We start from the raw sequence: 22061 nt of genomic DNA on the forward strand, positions 1-22061 counted from the left end.
AAAAAAAAAAAAAAAAACTCAAGATTCATTCTGCGGAGGTAGCTCTGAGAATAGATCTTCAGAAACAAAAAATCACATCGATTGTTCGGGGTTTATATTCATTTCCCCAACTAATTATTTTCAAGGAAATATTATGATAGTATTAATTGGACATCTTTACATAAAAGAATTGTCTTTTAATTGGACATCTTTACATAAAAGAATAATTTGAGGTGATTTTTTTTTCAGAAGATCCAATCATCGGAGCTACCTCCGCCGAATGAGTTCATTCATCGGAGGTAGCTTCGCGGAATGGATCTTGAGTTTTTTGTTTTTTTAATACCCTGATTTATTTATGATTTTGTCATTTCGCGAAGCTACAGTAGATTCCGCAGAGCCCTTCGGAGCTACCTCCGCGGAATACATGTATATACCCGAAAATCCAATTTTTTGTGTTTATATTTTTGAATTCAACCCCAAAAAATGTCTATACCTGGTCTTTCCCCTTATTTTTTTAATTATTTATCTATTATTTAGTTTTACACTATCTATGAAAAAGATAGCCCCTTCTCCACCCATAATCCCCTTTCTCTCCCGCAACCATCTTTTCTACTCGTCGACATTATGCCTTAAGTCCTAACCAACGCCCATTTTATCTCCAACCATTGAAGAGTTGTTGAACATCAAAAAATCGAGCCTCGATTTTTCCATGTCGACTAGAAACATTTTAGAGGTTGTTTTGTATTCTATAGGTTTCTTCAAATTTGCGTTTGGTGATAGCAGTTGAATCAAATTTCAATTGGATGTTTGTAGGTTTTACGAGTTTGTAAATTTGGGTTGTATGGGGGGAATCATAAATCGAAAAGCCAAATTTGTGTATGAATCGACAATTAAATAAGGAAAAAATGTGGTCGAACCAAAATTGAAAATTGTGTTGTGTGTATAGGGGAAAGATCTTGGAGGTTTGATAATCTTAAAAAATAATAATAAATAAATAAAAAATAAGTCTTGAACGAACTTTAAGGTTTGAACAATCTTGAGAAGTTATAGTATGAACGAACTTGAAGGTTGTTACCACCAAATTTGTTGGTTTGAAGGATTTTACTTTTGCCGAATACTATAAAGTATAAACGATCTTGAAGGTTATTACCATGATGGTCACCAGTAACTAGCGTTGCAGAAATCGGCCTTGGCGGCCGATTAATCGTTTGGCGGCCTCGAACCGATTACGATTAGGGTGCTTGGCGGAAATTGGTCAAAATCGGTCAAACTCGGGCTTGGCGGTCCTCGACTGTTATAGAGGGGAAATATTTAAAAAATTCAAAAAAAAACTTCAAATATTACACTAAAATTTTAAATTTTTAAATTTTTTAGCTTTCAAAATTTAAAATATTATACTAAAATTTTTAAATTTTCAAAATTTTAAAATTTAAAATTTCCAAATACTTAATTTTTTAGGAAATATTAATTTTTTAAATAATTTTATTAATAATTTAGGGTCCCCGATTAATCGTCGATTAATCCCCGCCGAGTCTAATTAATCGCTTATCGCCAGTCGACCACCGAGCTACAACCGAACGATTTTTACAACCTTGTCAGTAACCAACACAATGTGCTGATTTTCAAATCGAGTATGGAATCATTCAAAACAAAAATCTTTCTTGTGATCGATTTACAATAAATTGCACTTTGGATTCTTGTCGATTTCTCATACGTGTCATCGAATATGTTGCTTTAGGTTTGATTTTGGAATTATTTTTGGTTTCATTTTATTACTTGTCGTAGAAGACGAAGTAGTTGGCGAAGGGGTGGCGACTGTTAGTTAGAGCAACGACACAAGGATGGGAAAAAGAAGAGATCAAGTGTTGTGATAATGTGTTTCTATATGGTTGATTGTACTTTAATAAACTCTTGTTAACTTTATATATATATATATATATATATATATATATATATATATATATATATATATATATATATATATATATATATATAAACAAATAGATTGATGAATAATAAAAATAGCTAAAAATAATAATAAGGGTAATATGGTTAATATATATATATATATATATATATATATATATATATATATATATATATATATATATATATATATAGCATCAAATGAGAACACCTAAAAGGTTGAGAACGCGAGAACAGATATAGACCATCTAAATATTCAAATCTAAGGCTATTATTAAACGGACCATTTATGTAAATTTTGAAAATTATTGGTATTAAAGTGTAACTTTAAATGGTGAAAAGGGTATAATTGTAATAGCCCGGAATTCCAGGTATTGTTATACTTATGATTTTGGGTGTTTTAAGAGGGGACTCGGCGAGTTGGAGCCTAGACTCGCCGAGTAGGATCGCGGATCTGGTCGCGGGTTCGCGACTGGACTCGACGAGTCCGGATATGGACTCGGCGAGTCTGCGCTGTTTAGCGAAAACCCTAACCGTTCAGGGTTGGGACGTATATGAGGGACCTTATGGCCGTCATTGCTCACCCTAGTCCTGTGAGTGAAACCCTAATCCGATTGTGAGCACCTGGAGCAAGGAAGAAGACCATTATTGATCTTGGAAGTGTTATTTTGCAAGAAGAAGGAGGCTTGATTAAGGGAACAACAGGAGAAGCCACATTCTGAGGGTTGAGGACACAGAGCAACATTATTCAGGTAATAATTTCGAGTTAATCCCTTCTATGTTGATGTGTATATGGATTTAGGGTTTATTGAACCCTTGTGTGGCTAGATTGAGTGTCTCCTTAGTCCCCCAAGCAATTGGAACCTTTCATTGGGACCTTTGGAAGTCCAGAATGTCCCATGCCTGAGTATTTCGGGAATAAATGGAGGTTTTGGATTGGAATCCTTATACCTTAGGTCAAAATGTAATTATGAGTCATGGGGTGTATTATGAGCACCGAAATGAGGACCTTACGTGATGAATCAATGTAGGAAGGCCAGACCTATGAATGGTCGGAGCAGTTCTAACCTTAGAAAGCAGTTTGAGCGGTTGCATGGCATGGACTCGCCGAGTCCGATGAACAGACTCGGCGAGTAGCTTGAAGATTAACTTGGACTCGTCGAGTTGTTCTTCAGACTCGGCGAGTTGAGTCGGGGTGGCCCCGTGATTCTTCCAGGAGGAACTCGTCGAGTCAAGGGGGATACTCGACGTGTAGAAAGGGAATCTTAGAGAATCGGTGAGTTGAGGACGAGTGGACTCAGAGTGGTTGAACTCGGCGAGTCTCGGGGTGACTCGGCGAGTTAGATCGCGGATTGAGTGAAGTTCTGAGTATGGGGACTCGGCGAGTCATAGGGTTGACTCGGCGAGTAGGGTCAGTCAGGGGTTGACTTTGACCTTGTCTTTGACCAAGGATTGACCAGTGGTTCCAGGGGTATTTTGGTAATTGTTGTTTATTGTTTGAGTTCAGTGCACTGGTGGCTGTCCAGAGGTGGAGATCGTATCAGTGATCGGAGCAGCTTGAGCTATTTGTTCAGTCAGCAGTTTCGAGGTGAGTTATCCTCGCTATATCGCTAGGGTTCATGGCACCAAGGCCGACCCTTTTATCGGATGGAAATCCGGGTTGTTGTCATTATATGATATGGGCCGGAAGGCATTGCTATGTGGACCGGAAGGTCATGGCCTGGAAAGGCGTATGTATGCATTTAGTATGTTGACTGATTCGTAGGGTAATGGTATGCTAATGACCGGCTAGACCGGTATCTTGTTTAGAGTAATGTTATGTTATGTGATCTGTTGATCGATTGTTGTCTATGGACTGCTATATGATTATGTGCTATGATTGCTAGATCTAGGTGTGACCCGATATGTAGGGTCGTTCTATGATTTGTTATGTTATGTATGAATTTTATGCTATGGGCCGGAAGGCAATATGTTATGGGTCGGAAGGCAATATGTTTTGGGCCGGAAGGCAATATGTTGTGTTATGGACCGGAAGGTCGGCGTGGGTAGGACCGGAAGGTTTACCCAGCAGGGACGGAAGTCCCCTGAGACACATGGACCGGAAGGTCGTGGCCTGGAAGGGCGTATTTGTGGTTGGTATTTTGGGGGTATCTCACTAAGCTTTCGGGCTTACAGTTGTGGTTTTATGTTTCAGGTTCTCAAGAGTTTGTAGCAAGGCAAAGGCGTGATCGTACCGTTCCCCGCGTTGATGTTTTATGATATGAACCTGGGAAAATACTCTGTTAAATAATTTACTGAAAACCTTTTGTAACAACGTTATTAAAATGAGTGGTTTTTGAAAAATTTTAATTGTTTTGAAATTTTGGACGTTACAATAATACTAACTGAATGTTTATTTAATTTCTATAACTTCTCACACTGATATATTTTCTTTTAATTTGTCGTCTCTCTCTCTCTCTCTCTCTCTCTTTGTCTCTCTCTCTCTCTATACCTAGGGCACGCTTCGTCGCCTCCCTCATCTATACACCACCAGAGCATCTAAAAATGTGAAACAAATGAGAGAATACACGAGGATTCAGAGTGAGATCGAGAAGGAGGAAGGGGAAGCAGCAGTGATGGAGTTATGTTGGCGGCGAACAGTGGCAGACCCCAGCGATGACTTTCGTTCTTCATTATCTCGATGCAGGTATGTGAGCAAGAGAAAAAATGGTGAGACCCACTTCCTCTTCTTTTCTGATTTGAATCGTAGCCCTTTTTCTTCAGAATCAAGTTTTTCTTTTTCATTTCCGTCTCTCACCCCGTCTTAATCTTGGTTGCAGATAGAAATCGAAGAACAGGGAAAATACAGGGAACTGAGAATTCTTCCTTTTCTCTGCGCGATTTACGTATTACAGTAGAGTGCTAGCTTGGTGGTGGTCGAAAGTGGCGTTTTACAAGTGTCTTAATCTTGGTTGCAGGTAAAAGTCCACCTCTTCTCTTGATTTGAGCCCTACAATGCTATATATTGTTCAAATTTGTACATGTGCATTCTTTTTTTCTTGCAAAATCCATTGGAAAGCTTCGTAATTCTTTTTCTTGAAAATGCTTCTCAGGTATGGTACTTTACTCATTAAAATTGGCTAATAGGGGAAGAAGATAAGTTATGCATATAAGATGCTCGATGAAATGCCCGAATTCAGAAAAATGGAACTTGAATGCTTGCAGTTGTAATCTTATATGAATATAATGTTAGATGTCTCATTTTGCAGTTAATCATCAATGAATACTCCATGAGGCTGGTCCGAGAGGAGCAAGGCAAGCAACCACAACCAATATATTTATGTGTGAATGACTATATTTATTTATGAATAACAGAGTCTTCATTTGTGAATATCAGTATATTTATGTGTGAATGACTATATAATTATACATAATTGTTTCATTAACATTTTTGCAGATACAATGAATAAACATGCATATAGTGGGAGGTGGGAGATTTAACAAATGAAACACCGACACCAATACCTCTTTTGGAAAGAGAAAAAATATGTTTTATTCATTTATGATTTTAATTGTAGCACTAGTTTCCGTGTCAAAAAATATATATATTGTAACTTATTCATTTACTATTATAATTATATTCTTATATGAATAGAAATGTGTTTTATTTATTTATATATGAGTACCATTTTAGTTGATTTATAATCTTTTTTTTTTTTTGGTTTTATTCATTTATGATTTTACAAGTGTATTCATAAATACAACTGAGTTAATTCATTTATAATTTACAATTTTATTCATTTTTAAATGTAATGTATAAATCATTATTTATGAAGATATTTTTTTTAAATAAATGAGGTAAACCGATAAATTATTCATTATCAAATGTTGTTAGTAAAAATAAAAATATAAAACAAATAAACGTTTTTTTTAATTCATGTTAAATGATATTTTTATTAATTTATTAATTAAACGGAAGATTTTAAGTATTCTTAATAATTGGGGAAAAAAATCTCATGATTTTCGGAATTGATTAATTACTTCCCATTTATCCATATTTAATTAAATTGTAAAATGCCTCTGATGCTCTTATAAAATAATTGGTCCACAACTGTTATCGCGTTCTCAATCTTTTAGGTGTTTTCATTTGATCCTTTATATATATATATATATATATATATATATATATATATATATATATATATATATATATATATATATATATATGTTAGAAACCAAATTAGAAAACTAAACCAAACTATATAGACTATTTATGTAATTTACTCTTTTTATTATTTCAAAATAGTTATTGATATACCCTTTGAATTGAGTCAAGCTCATTTATTCTTGCATATATATTAACAAAATGTTGAATTTAGTTTTTGAGAAAGAAAGTAGCTATTTTTGTAAAAGTGTTTTTTCTCGGCCACAAAAGGTCATGTGATAAGATATAATATGATATTTTAAAGAAAGAGAGCTAACATTGTTTATCCATTTTTGAAATCATAACTCACCTTCACATGCTTATAACATAAGCAAACAAGGGAAAAGAAAAGAGGTTTCACATGGAAATGAACATGGTAGTGTTGGATCAACTTTTTTTTTCAAGTGTTCGTGTCAGGTAACCATGTTATCCCTATGGTCCATTTAATGTTATTAGGTTGATGCTTGTTATTATTTAAATGGTTTTGTGACAAATGTCACCAATAGGCAACAACAATGAATCACATAACCTAGGCCCCAGGCAGTCAGCGCACATAGTTTATTTACTTATACTTTAATTAATAATGATATATAAATGAGTATAAAGTATTTCTTTTTTCCGGGTTAGTGGGTTACTCACAAAAATAACATGATAATATACGAGATAAAAGTCACTCTAACGGATCACCACAAAAGCTATTTATCACAAAATGACCATTATAACTACTTGAAATATCAAGAGAAATGTCTCAACTATTTAATAAAACTTTAAAAAAATGGATCATTTAATTTAAATTTTTTATCTAAAAATTTCTCTCAAACTCAATCTCCCATAGTGGTTAACACCTAACATTTCGCAATCCAAAAAAACAAATTCGGTATGTAATGGTTTCAAATCATAACTTTGGATTAAATTACTATTAGTGTGGTAGAGTGTCTTAGGGAGGAGAGGGTGAGGTGGCTCGCAAATCTATTTAGTATTTACCATAGTTTCAGTTAAGGACAACCAAAATGATAGAGGTGTGGAGATCTACTTACTATTGTGATTCTGAGGAAATAAATTTTTTAAGCATATTATTAAACTATATGAGACAATTATAGAGGGTGAGGTGGCTCGCAAACGGTCAAAGCTGCAAAATCCATGAGGAAATAAATTTTTTAGGCATATTATTAAACTATATGAGACAATGGTGGAGGCATGATCTTGTGTGAAACAATTATATCTGAAAATTATTATTGAATGGAAATCAATATGATTCTTATATATAAATACATATAAACGTTTGGGAATCGGAAAATACCGGCAATAGCCAAAAAATAGGTGGTAATTTCAAAATTTAGACATGAAAATGGACATTTTCGGATATAGACATGCATTCCGTGGAGCTACATCCGCAGAATCTACTGTAGCTCCGTAGAATGGCAAAATCGTAATTAAATCAACGTAAAAGAAAAGAAAAAAAACCCTCAAGATCTATTCCGCGGAGTTACAGTAGATTCTGCGGAGCTCCAAGGAATGGATCTTGAGTTTTTTTTTCGGGAACGATTATTTGGGGTTTATATTTATTCACCAACTAATTATTTTCAAGAAAAGATTATGATAGTATGATAATCTTTTTTTGAAAATAATTAGTTGGGTAATGAATATAAACTCCGAAGATTCGATGCAAAAAAAAAAAAAAAAAAAAAAAAAAAAAAAAAAAAAAAACTCAAGATCCATTCCTTGGAGCTACCTCCGCGGAATCTACTGTAGCTCCGCGGAATGGATCTTGAGTTTTTTTTTTTTTTTTACGTTGATTTAATTACGATTTTGTCATTCCGTGGAGGTAGCTCCGCGGAATGCATGTCTATACCCAGAAATGTGCATTTTCATGTCTAAATTTTGAAATTACCCCATATTTTTTGGCTATTACCGGCATTTTCCCTTTGGGAATTGGTAGATTTTGCTACTTCATGGGAAAATTGTCCAAAGAAAAGACTTTCACTTATCATGATTCTTTGCTCGTCACTTTGGAATATTTGGTTAGCCTAAAATAAAAAAAAATAAAAAATCAACGAAAGCAATGTCTCTCCTACAAAAACGACAGATATTATTATTGTACATACTTTTGATTGCTTTAAGTACAAGGATAATATTGGAAGGGGTTTGACTGATTGATTTGTTCTCCATTTGGTGGCTAACAATCATTTCTCTTGACTGTTTGGTTTTGTTTTGGTTTATACTTGTAAATATTGTCTGTTTTGTTTAACCCTTGTACTCCTCTCCTTAGCTTTTTGCTAATGGCTTGGTTTTTTATCTATATCAATGCATTTGCCGTTTAAAAAAAAGGCCTATAGTCTTATTATAATAGGGCTAATCGTGGGCTAATATACATTGGAATACAATACATACTAACACCGCCCGCAGTTTGATCGGGAGATAAATGATGTGCGTTTAAACTAGAGCGAAAATATGAGAATAAGCTCGTGGATAGCCCTTTAGCAAACATATTAGTTGAGGTGGATAGAACATGAAGAACACGTATGTGGTCGAGAGCTACTTTGCCTCGAACAAAGTGAATGTCGATTTCAATGTGTTTTGTCCGTTGATGTTTAACCAGATTGCTTGACATGTATACCGTACTGGCATTGTAGTAATATGCATTGGTTGCTTTAGGCGTAGGACAACATACCTCAAGTAGAAGGTTTCGGATCCAAGATATTTTTGTGACGGTGTTGACAACACCATTGTATTCTACATTGGCACTAGATCTGGAAATGGTGCCTTGTCTTTTGAAAGACCAAGAGATGAGATTGTCCCCATGAAATACACAATATCCTGAGGTGAAGCATATAGTGGTTGGGTATCCCCCAAGTCTGCGTTAGAGTATGCATAAAGAGATGAAGTGGGGGACATGTGAAGTTGGTGTTGAATTAGCGTCTAAGTCCATAACTATTTTGGTATGTACTTGACCCGATGGTGCATGGTCCTTTTGGGTTGCCTTCACCAAAGCAACTTGATAGGATGAATTATGAAGAGAAAGGATTAAATATGGTTTATTAATATATTATGAGAATAATATATTAAAGGAGAAATCATATTGCTTAATTAATATTAGTCAATAATTAATTGGTAATTAGTTTTGTGACTAAAAGAGATTAATTAAACTTAAGGGACTGGAATTGTAATTATAAGATAATTGCAATTTGGGCCATGGATTGCCTTGTATTAAGGGGTGGACGAATTCTATGGGGAAACCCATAAGGAAATCGTCCAAGGCCTTAATTAAAGGAGTCTATGGGTTGCTTAGGGCTTAAGCATCCAAATTAGGGTTTCCTTGTTAGATAACCCTAATTGCCTAACTATATATAAGACCCTTATGACCCAAGAACGTGGAGAAACTTTATTCTAGGGTTAGAACACGTTTTGGGCAGCCTCCATCCTCTCTCCTCTTCATCCTCTTGCTTATGGTGTTTGTGAACCATTAGAGGAGTGACAATTGTGACTCTAAGCTTTCTAAAGTCAATACAAGGAGATTTGGGATTGTTATTGCTACATAACAATCAAGGTAATATCTTAAACCTATTCTCATGTTAATATGATTACTTGAATGCTAGAATTAGGGTTTATAGTCTTGGATAACTTGCATGTACAATAGAGAAACCTAGATCCAAGCATTAGGGTTTGTATGAGCACATAGGATGTTCTTAGGGAAAGTTGTGATGTCTTGGATAAGACAAAGACCAACTAGGACCAATTTATGAAGAGTTTTGATAAAAGCTACACTAACTCTTAAATATTTGTTTGTCAAGAAATGTTTTGACAAGAGAATCTTATATGTCAAGGAGTCAGTGGGATTCTTAATGATCTTGAAAGGTTTCAAGAACAAATCAAATAAACCGTATCGATCATCACTAGCACACGAGTTGAGGTTTACAACCTATCGTGTTGACATTATTTTGTTTCTATGTCAATCCAATCGAGTTAATTATGCATGTGAGTCCTATGAGTTCTCATATGAATGCATAAAAGGCAAGGACCTTGATCAATGAAAAGTACATTGATAAGAAAAGGTGAGCTGCTTAACTACTTGGAAGACATGGTGGGCAGCTGTGCTACCATAAGACAAGAAATCGAGATTAAGAAAGTTCGATCCATATGAGTTTGAATTTGTCGTAAACCTTGGTTTTAACAAATTCACATGGGTAGGAACACATACACCGTTTTAAATCTAAGTGTCATAAGATTTCCTCCTTCATGAAAATGATTATGAGGAAATGCTTTCACTAAGAAAGATTTTAAGAAGATAGTGATTGTAAAATTGCATTCTCGAATTCGATTATGGTTACGGTATCCCTTTCCATAATTTGAATTGTGAGGTTTGGCAATTGTTTACACACACATATGAACTATCTAAGGCAAAGGTGTATAAGTTCAAGAAGCCTTGATAAAAGATTATCAAAGCACTAAGTATTAGAAACATGAACTTAAGAAATTCAATAAGCATTGTTTTTCTGAAAGTTAAGTTGTTTCTGAATACATGTCAAAGCTAGTGGGAGCATAAGTGTTATGTTTTATAATAATCATCATGATAGTGGGAGCATAAATGTTATGATTGTATGATTATTAAGGCACGTATTGCAAGTTGGCAATATTAATTATAGAAAACAAGAATTATATCCTTGCAAAGTTGTAAGGGTTGTAAAGTTGTTTTGCTATAATTAAGGGAGAGAATATTATGCTTCATTTCAAATCTAAAGGATTAGGTTGAGAAATGTTAATAAATTTAGTCAAGGGTACATAGTGTGTTCTTAAAATTTCGATTATGATTACGACATTCCTCTTCACAATTCGAATTTCGAGAACATAGCAAATAAAACATTATGCGTCGTGTCCCATACGCTTCGGGTATAGGATCGATTGCAAATGCTTTGATGTTTGACCATTCTAAAATTTTCCAAATGTCAAGCGCATTTAGAGGGAAAAGGGACTAGAATTGGTTTTGACTAAAATAATTAAACAACTATCAAAGGACAATCCAAAGTTTGACGAAGATTGGTCGCTTGTGAGTAGTTGGAAGCATGGTATTGGATGGACCATATCGACATTATTATGAATAGAAAATATTCTATTAAGAATAAGTTGTCATATGGAAATTATGGAAATGTTTCCATATTGGATGGACCATATCGACATCATTACGAATAGATAAGATTCTATTAAGAATGAGTTGTCATATGGAAAATATGGAAGCGTGTCCATATTGGGAATTGAATATTGAAAATCTATGTCTAGATTAGAAACTTTTATGCAAAAGGATGTTCAAAGGAATGTACTTTGAGTGAGAGACATCATATCTAAGTAATTGTCTTGTAACAATCTCCGTTAGACTTATCCAAGTGGGAGACTGTTGGATTAGTGTCTAAGTCCATAACTATTTTGGTATGTACTTGACCCGATGGTGCATGGTCCTTTTGGGTTGCCTTCACCAAAGCAACTTGATAGGATGAATTATGGAGAGAAAGGATTAAATATGGTTTATTAATATATTATGAGAATAATATATTAAAGGAGAAATCATATTGTTTAATTAATATTAGTCAATAATTAATTGGTAATTAGTTTTGTGACTAAAAGAGATTAATTAAACTTAAGGGACTGGAATTGTAATTATAAGATAATTGCAATTTGGGCCATGGATTGCCTTGTATTAAGGGGTGGACGAATTCTATGGGGAAACCCATAAGGAAATCGTCCAAGGCCTTAATTAAAGGAGTCTATGGGTTGCTTAGGGCTTAAGCATCTAAATTAGGGTTTTCTTGTTAGATAACCCTAATTGCCTAACTATATATAAGACCCTTATGACCCAAAAACGTGGAGAAGCTTTATTCTAGGGTTAGAACACGTTTTGGGCAGCCTCCATCCTCTCTCCTCTTCATCCTCTTGCTTATGGTGTTTGTGAACCATTAGAGGAGTGACAATTGTGACTCTAAGCTTTCTAAAGTCAATACAAGGAGATTTGGGATTGTTATTGCTACATAACAATCAAGGTAATATCTTAAACCTATTCTCATGTTAATATGATTACTTGAATGCTAGAATTAGGGTTTATAGTCTTGGATAACTTGCATGTACAATAGAGAAACCTAGATCCAAGCATTAGGGTTTGTATGAGCACATAGGATGTTCTTAGGGAAAAACCCATCAGTTGGATCCCATGATCAAGTGTAGCCCGAATATAGCATAGAATCCATTTTAGAGTAAGTGAGTGGGGCTCTCAAGGATCATGCATGTATAAGCAAATATGTTGAACAACGAAATCAACATCAGGTATGATGAAGGTGAGATACATAAGGGCACCTGCTCGACTGTGAAATAGAGTGGGGTCAACCACCAGAGACCCATATGTATTTAGTTTGTGGATTGGTTTTGTTGTAGATTCAAAAAGAGTTGCAACTTGTCATAAGCATACATATGATGAGAGAGAAAAAAACATGTGGAAGATTAAACAACAGAAATAGCAAAAAATAGTTAAGTGGCCCAAGATTTGTCATGGAAAACTCACGGATGAATTTGTCAATGATCTATGTAAAAGGGTAGTAGAAGAAGTTGGTATTATAATATCATCGACATAAAGTAATAAATATACAGTCACCCTGAGAGAATGTAGAATAAATAATGATGGATTTGTGCAACTGTGGTGAAACCTGGTGGATGTGGGGTGATGGGCAAACCAGTGATAACAGGCCCTAGGAGTCTGTTTGAGACCGTAAAGAGATTTTTGAAGATGGCACACGTGATCTGGAAACTAAGTGTCTCTGAACCCCAGAGGTTGATCATGTAAGTATCTATAAAGAAGTGCATTCTTCACGTCTAGCTTATAGATCAGCCAATGTCTAGATACTACAATGTTGAGAACCATGTTTATGGTAGCCAATTTGATAATCGGTATGAAGATCTCATCACATTCTATACATTGTTACTAATAACGACCATTTGTTACAATTTTTGCTTTGTAGTGTGAGAGATATCCATCTATATTAAATTTGTGGCAAAAGAGCCACCTCAACCTCATAATATTGACCCCTTAGGGTCAAGGGACAAGTCTAAGTCATATTCAAGATAAGAGCATTGTACTTTTCGTGCATAGTTTGACGCCAAATAAGGTCCTTAAAGGCATGTATATGTGATTGGGAAATAAGAGAGACAAAATAGGTAAGAAGATTTAACTTATGAATGGGTTTGACCATACCACTATGGGAGCTAGTGACCATGGGATGAGTTCGAGGTGGAGGTTGTTGTTGTTTTGAGTTGAGTCCTTTGTATGAGTTGGAGGGTTCTCGGTTTAGGAAGGAGAGGGAGAGGGGTGAGGAGGTTCTGAAGGGGGACTCAAAGAGGATGGTCAGTAGAGGTAGGGGCATTCAAAACCGAATATCTGAAAATTCAGATAATGGATATTGATATCTGAATCCGTATTTAAAATTTCGGATATCCGAATTTTCATATACGGATTCGGATATCCGAAAATGTTTACATTATTCAATTTTGTTATAGCTATAAAACAAATATTTTTATGTTCCTTTACTCAATATAGGGACCATAAACAAACTATTTTTTTCATATGAGCAAAAGAATTTAAATAGACTAACTTACTATTTATGATGAATATATTGAGTGTGTGACATCCTCATTTTCATAGCCAGAAAAGACCAATTTGTTTATGCTTTATTTTAAAAATCAGGGTATCTTTTTAAAGGAAAGCGTTGTGGAATTTGTTCCCAGAAAAAACATGATAAACATATTATCAAAGCATTTCCGAAGGAATGTATTTTGTTTATATTAAAACTTTGGGATATCATTGTCAATACAGAAACATAAGCATAAACAGACCTTATATTCGTTTACACTAATGATCCACATCTCTTTTAATCTCTCAGTGTAATGGAGTTTTGTATCGACACGTGTGATACAAGTAAATTGAGTGGGTCAGGTTGGGAAACCTGGTGAGTACATAAGGTTTTTAACCCACAATAATAAAGTTATTATGTTTCATCATCAAATAATTAACTCAATTACTTATCCCCATTATCTCCTTTATTTCTTAAGGTTCTACCCTAAGAATCATCTATCATTATCATTCCTAAGGATTGTCCTAAGGAATAGGCACGAAGTCCATCGTTGCACGGGTTTATCTAACAAACACTAAGTCCATAGCTGTCAGGGTTCTTAAATTACAACTGGTGAACACATAGTTTAAAACATTTTGTAAACACATAGTTTGAAAATATTTGGTGAACACTTAGTTCAAAAATACTTAATGAACACCTAGTTCAAAACACATAGTGAACCTTTAGTTCAAAAATACCTAATGAACACCTAGTTCAAAAACACCTACAGATTACGAGTCTGCTAACGTTCCACTGGACTGTCCAGAATAATCTGTGGTCGTGGTCTATACTTTGCTAGATGACTAGATCATCATAAACATCGAGACCTCTCATAAATCACACATCATCTAATTCATCTACCCATGTTTTACCCAACATATTGATACATATAAAATACATATACAATTTTAATCATTTAAAACATGTATAAAATTATTCATCCATCATAGATATCAAGAACACAATAATATGTACACATTGCACGTAATTTATATTAATTACTTCATATCTATGTGTAAGATGAAAGTAATTATGCACTCACCTGATAAGGTGGTGATTGGACAACATTGTGTTCCTCAAAACAATCTTCTTTGATGAAACCGAGAGGTTTGCTCAAAAATCGGGCTCTGCGCGGGGCAGGGTTTCAAATAGAAAAACTTTTTTCTCAGAGACTTCAGGCTTTCTGGGGCTTTCTTCTAGTGCTAGGAAGGTCCATAGGCTTCGCGGGGGGGGGGGGGGGGGGGGGGGTTAGTGTAGCTTAAGAGAGAGTGTAAGGAGTGAAAGAGATTTGAAATTGTCAAAAGAAACCGAGCAACCTCGCACCCTTTATATAGGTGGCCAAAGCCTCGCTTTAACTTGGGCGTAACTTTGGTACGTTGGGCGTACCCTCGTACAGAGCGAGGAGGAGCCAGGGCTGTTAATCGGGTTAACCCGATCGGGTTTTGGGTTAAATGAGTCGGGTTAGTCGGGTTTGCAAAAATAAGAATTTCGCCCGAAACCCGACCCTATTAAGGTACGAGTTAGTCGGGTTCGGGTTAGTCGGGTTAATCGGGTTGAAATGTAAGTCAGACTAATGTTTTTTCATTTGAGCAAATCAAGTAATAGTACAAGGACTCAATATGTAAATTGCTAAAAAAAATGTTTCAATTCATTATGCTGTTAGTGTAGGTTATACGTACAAAGAAAGATGAATTCAATTTGTATCATTTTTATAAATCACTTATTAATATAAAGACTGAAAATGTAAATTTCGAGAAAATATTTTGTTATTTTGTTACTTACTACAACTGTGGTCGATGATGAGAAAAAAATGAAGGGTTTTGTCTAATGTTATGATTTAACTTTTAAATGAAGAGAAATAAAGTCAAAGAATAACAATAGCTATAAAATGTTGTACCGTACAAACTGTTAGTTAAACGGATTTTTTGGGTTGACCCAAAACCCATTTTTTTTTAAAACCTAACCCGACCCTAACTTCAATTCAGGTTTCTCGGGTTAACCCGAATAACCCGATTAGAAATTTTGACCATATTAAACCCGACCTTAATTACATTATTCGGGTTTTGGTCGGGTCGGGTTTTTTTGACACCCCTACCCATTAACAATCCAATCCAACATATTTTATATTAAAATTTTATATTTATAAAATTATATCAATATTGGTCTTTTGTAGATAAAAATAAATTACGTATTTTAATATATATTTATTTTATTTTTTATTAAAGATAAAGTTTACATATAAACAAAATTTATATTAGTTTTTGTTATAAGAATTAATTCATTTCTTCTAACCAAGAGGACACATAGACATGAAATTTTTATGCAATCCATTACGAGCGGAGGCTTGGATACGAACCGGTTCACCAAGGATCGCCGCAATTTCATTTTTTTTTTATATTTCATTTTTTTTTCCGACCAGCTCGCAAGAAACCCATAATGGGGGTAGTGTAACATTCTGAAAAATTGGTTCAATTTTAACATTTACGTAGCTATAGCAGTTAACCCAATTAATGAGAACGTGGATGCCACGTCAGCGAAGTTAACCCAATTAATGAGAAAGTGCATGCCACGTCAGCGACTCCTTCGCTCCCGAAATTTTTTAAGGTAAGTGGAGTTCGGAATGATCGAACTTGGGTCACCTCCCCAAGTTAGAAAGACTTTTACCACTAGACCAAGAGGGTTTGTTTTAATTTTCTAAAAGCTTGTATTTATCATCTAAAATGTTATTATTATTATTATTATTATTATTATTATTATTTTATGAATCTATACGTATACTTTTATATGAATTTTATACGTTTTAAAATTTAAAATGTATTTATAAATTTTAAAAATGTATTTATATATAAATAACGTTTTTATACATACAAATGACATTCTTATATATATTTGAACTTATGAATTATTTTTATACATATAAACATATATAAAAAAACGTTTTTATGTATATATATATATATATATATATATATATATATATATATATATATATATATATATATATATATATATATATATATATATGATGTATAAAAATGTATTAGTAGATATAAATATATGTATAAATATGTATGTATGAATTCATAAAGATATAAATGAATTTTATACGTTTTTATATGCATAAATACATATTTATACGTATGAATAACGTTTGTATAAATTTTAAAAACATCTTTATATATAAAAATAACATTTTATACATATGAAAATGTTTTTATACATATTTAAACATATAAAAACTTCTACATATAAACATGTATAAATACGTTTTTATACCCTAACGTACCGGAAAATTATATATTTCGGATATCCAATATCCAAAATATCTCAACGTAACAAAATCTCTCCATTTATTCATATTGGATTTAAAAATAATTATAAAAATAAATGGAGAATTATATATTTCGGATATTGGATATCCAAAATATCCAAAAATTTAGAAAATCAGTATCTGTATTCGAATCTGAAATACCGGATATTTGAATTTCGGATATTCAAAAATTCAGATGTCCGAAATTTTGGATAATTTTGCTTTGGATTGTCGGATAGGATAAACGGATATGGATATTTGTGAACATCCCTAAGTAGATGTGGTATCACTATACGGGAAAAGGTGAGAGTTGAAGTACGGAGACGAGTAAGATGTGTCATTTAAAAAGGAATCAGAGGGAGATTCATTTGGAGATACGAATTCAAATGGAAAGGTAGTTTCATCGAGGGTGACATGGCGATAAAATGATGGTATGAGGGTGACATGACATCCTCCCCTCATGATTTCCACATTTAAAATAATTGTACTCTTATGTTTTGAATATTATGACTTGATGTTGGTTTTGACCAATTAATGAATGATTTGATGGTCTTTTAAATGAAAGTTTTTATTACCATCTTCGGGACATTACACAAACAAAAAGAATCCCTACGACCCTCAAGTATCATACTAATAACTGGAAAACATATACCTTGACCATTCACCGATAATCCTTGAACCTTAAAATAAAGGCGACTCCCAACACAAATCTCAACCATTAGTGCCAAACTACTACATAACTCACATCCTGATAACCAATAATGTGCATATTCTTGTTGGATTAGTGTCTAAGTCCATAACTATAATTGGTATGTACTTGACCCGATTGGCATGGTCCATTTGGGTTGCATGGCATTGGAACAATTTGGATAGACTTTTGTGAGAAAATGATATTTATGATTTGTTAATATATTATAAGTTCTAATATATTAATATGAAATCATATTATTTAATTAGTATTGATCAAGAATTAATTTGGAACTAATTTTGTGATTAAAAGGAGACTAATTAAATATATGAGGATTGATTGTGTAAATCATTCATTCTTATATATGTGAGTTTATGATCCATAGTTCTTCATGTTGGGCTAAACCCATGGAGTAACCCATGGATACTCCATGGAGGTTTTAACCCATGGAGCATGAAGAATATGGAAAGACATGAGTTACATGGTGTAACCCTAATAGCCACAATATATAAGGACCCCATGGCTCAAGAAATTGGCACTAGTGTGTGTATACATGAGGGATAGCCATTTTGAGCATAGAAACCTTTTCTCTCAAGTTATTCCACGATGTTGGTAATGTTGTGTGAACCATTTGAGGTGTCACACTTGAGGCACTAGGCTTTTAAGCTCCATGGAATCAAGCTACATGAAAAGGTATGTCTTCAAGATTGTTTATATTACCCAAGTATCAATGATTGTATGCTAGTTAGGGTAATACCTTGGAAAGTTCAAGTTTGCATGTATAATAGAGAAATCATAGATCCAAGGTAGTTAGGGTTGCATGTACACCATAGGAGTGTTAGAATGCTCAAAACCCTTTAGTGGTATCAGAGCCTAGGCTTGTTTTCATTTATACTTGATGCAAACTAGTTTTTCAAAACCAAAATCTGTCCAGACTGGAAAACTCAACGAGTTCTAGCCAAAAACTCACCGAGTTCATGTGTTAAGGCATGAACTCGATGAGTTCCTTGGGGAACTTGACGGGTTGGGCTTCCAGTTTGCAGTTTTTCGTGTTTTTTGGTTGGAATTGGACTAGGAACATTACCCTAAGTTGTTTTTGAACTTGTAAACTTGTTTTTGATGTAGTAATGTTCATGATAATCCAATTTTATAGATAATTGTCAATAGATTCATGTTTTTTATTAGTTTAATGGTTAGGCTAATTACATGAAAAGTGTTTGATTTGAATTATCTTGTACTTATGAGTTGATTTAGATTAATAGAAAAGTTATGTGATAATATGTTTTCAATCAAAATTAATCTAAAAGTTGTTCATAATATGTTTTTTTGTAACTTGTCCTCAAGTTATATGAAAAGTCATATTTATTATTATTAAAACTCATAAGATTTCCATAAGTTATGAAAAATGGAGAGTCTCATTTGTAAATGTTTTAAAGTCTTCCATAACTTGTCCTCAAGTTATGGAACTTGAAGAGTTTTTCATTAAAACTACTTTAAACACATAAGTTATGGAATTGATTTTTTTTTAATAGTTCAAAACTTGCCATCAAGGTTTGGAATTTGTAAAGTTTCCCCTTATGAATACTTTAATTCCAAGTTAAATCCTTATAATTTTAAAAGTTAAAATTTAACCCTTATACTTATAGTATTATAAGTTAATAATATGTACATGTATAAGAACAAAGTCAGTCTTACCGTTAGTAGGCATCATTCATGAAGCCGGTATATAAGGGGGTATAAGGTTATTGTCTATAAAATGACAGTTTAATAGGTGTCCACTCTCACCCACCGCTTTCTTGATTGGTGGAGGGTCGTTAGCCAAACGGGTAGGACAAGGACTAGAATTCTCCCTTCATTAAAAGTATTAATGATAAATACTAAGTAACTAAACTATTATGAATTCCTAATCTTAGTTACTTAGGAAAATGTGAAATTAGTGCTAACCCATGAAATTACACTTTGCACTTTGCTTAAGTCGTTAGTAGAGCACGTGTGGTTAACCGGCACACTAACTTGATTTAACAAGGTAGACAAAGGGTAACTTAATGTTTATCATAGTATCGGTAGAGCATGTGCGGTTAACCGGCACATCGATTGAGTGATAAATATTAAGGGTATCAAGTATATTTGCATGGTTATTCACACCTTGTTTTGTGATCCTCGACATCCCAGTCACAAAATTTGTGAGGGCACAATCGAGATTGAAACATGCCATTGAAAACTTCAATGAATCTCAAAAGATCTAGGAGTTTCAAATCCAATTAAAACCTACTAAATTATTTCGTTTTTCATGGTGGAAATTGGTGAATCATCATTCGCCTACCTTCAAATATTCTATAGCTTGGATTACGACATCCCTCTTCCAAGTTATAAAATATTGTGTTGGGTCCTAACCTTAATATTTCATATTGGGTGTTATATTAAGGACTTTAAATCAACTAACTTGAATTTCTCCCATTATAGATTTCTAGTTTAGACAACTATGATCTTCCCAAATCTCTTAGAACAAGCTTTCCTAATGAAGATGATGTCCCGTGGTTGGATCATGGAAATCATACTTCAATTCCTCCACCTCCTCCAATTATTATCCTTAACCTACAAGTTATTGATTAGTTCATGGTCACTCAAGCCCTATTGGCAAGCAAGGTCTACGGGTGATCACATCTTGGAGATGAAGTCACATATTGACAAGCTGTGAGAGTTGGGTGTCAAAGTCTTGAGAAAGTTGGTTGTTCAATCACTTTCTAAGTCTCATAGTGAGTGTCCTTTGGGACTACTATGTAAAAGACTATGACATGACCCTTAATGATCTTATCTATTTGCTTGGTGCTGTTGAATCAGCAATGATTTGGAGCACTGGTAGAGCAAATTTGATTAGAAGATCAACTTCCCAAACTTCCATGGACACTGACAATGGTAACATTGAATATCCAGAAAAGTTTTCTCTTCCCAATGGAAAGGGATCGGCCATAGTCAACTCGGTTGACCAAATGGTAAAGAGAAAGACTAAGTCTGAAATTGTCATGTGTACAATTCCCAAAGGGTCCATATGGTTATATTGCCAAAGGAAGGGACATTGGTTGCGAAGCTGCCCTAACTACCTGAAAGATCCGAGAGATGGTCAAGCCAAAAAGTTTGACTCTGATTCAGGTAAGTCCATTATCTAACTCTCTTAAGATCCTATTTGAAGATTCTTAATACATTTTGATGTATGGCAGGATCAAGCAAAGGGAAGGAAGCTTAAAAGAAGACTATGTTGAATCTGATTGCGAAGATGGATTTCAATCACATGGTTCGAAGATCGGATTCTTGAGCTACTACTTAAGGAGTTATTATAGATTGCTAGGAAATATGTAATAGCATAAATTTTCATTTGAAGGTGCATTTTAAGGAAAAAGTTTTTCTGCATTTTATAAATAAATAAAATTTTGATTTTATTTTAGTTTATATCTCCTTGCAATGGCTTTTATTGAAAATTGATATTTGTATATTTCTAGCAATAATGGAAATGTGAATTTGATTTTTTCATTTGTGGTAGTGTCTAAATTTACCAAATAAGGAAAGATTCTCATCACCCAAGTTTTCAATTGGACCGAAACTTGAAATTATGCAAGTTGTATAGTATGATGAATGAGAATTTTTATCTTTGGAAAATTAAGACTAATTCCTTGTTCAAATGTATATGTGAGTCAAGTGAAGGACTAAGGGATCGAGTACACATTCTTGTGCACTGATCAAGTCCACCACAAAAAAATCGATAACACTATTCGTCATGATTTACTAAAGTTTAGTAAATATGGTTATACTTACAAGTTTAAGTATAATTCTGAAACATTGGAAAATTTTCGATGTATGGCAAAACGAATGGGAAGAATCAAATTAGGCAGAAAGATAAAAGTTTCTCAAATCTGAAAAGATGGGAGATTACTTTAGTATCATGTTTTGTGATCATCTTAAGGATTAAGAAACCATATCATAATTCATCCTCTGAGGACATCTTAGTGCAACTAAGAAGAGGAGTCATGAATTGTTAAAGTGGTTAAATCAAGAAGATGAGTCATACTTCGTTCCAAGACAAGTCTTAGAGTCATACTCCAAGATTGTAACTTGAGTGACACATCTTAAATAAGGTTTATTAACACTTGTCAAATGTAAGAGTAAATTGTGTTTCTACTCTTGTACATTTGAAATTGGTAAGTTGTGATGTTTTGGATAAAATAAAGACCAACTTAGGCCAATTGTGTGAAGTGTTTTGTCTTGATAAAGAATCTGCACTATCTCTTGAATATTTGGCAAGCGAGTCTTATATGCAAAAGGAAATTGGGAGTC

The sequence above is a fragment of the Lactuca sativa genome, chromosome 9 (genome assembly GCF_002870075.4).
Source record: "Lactuca sativa cultivar Salinas chromosome 9, Lsat_Salinas_v11, whole genome shotgun sequence".
Taxonomy (NCBI): Eukaryota; Viridiplantae; Streptophyta; class Magnoliopsida; order Asterales; family Asteraceae; genus Lactuca; species Lactuca sativa.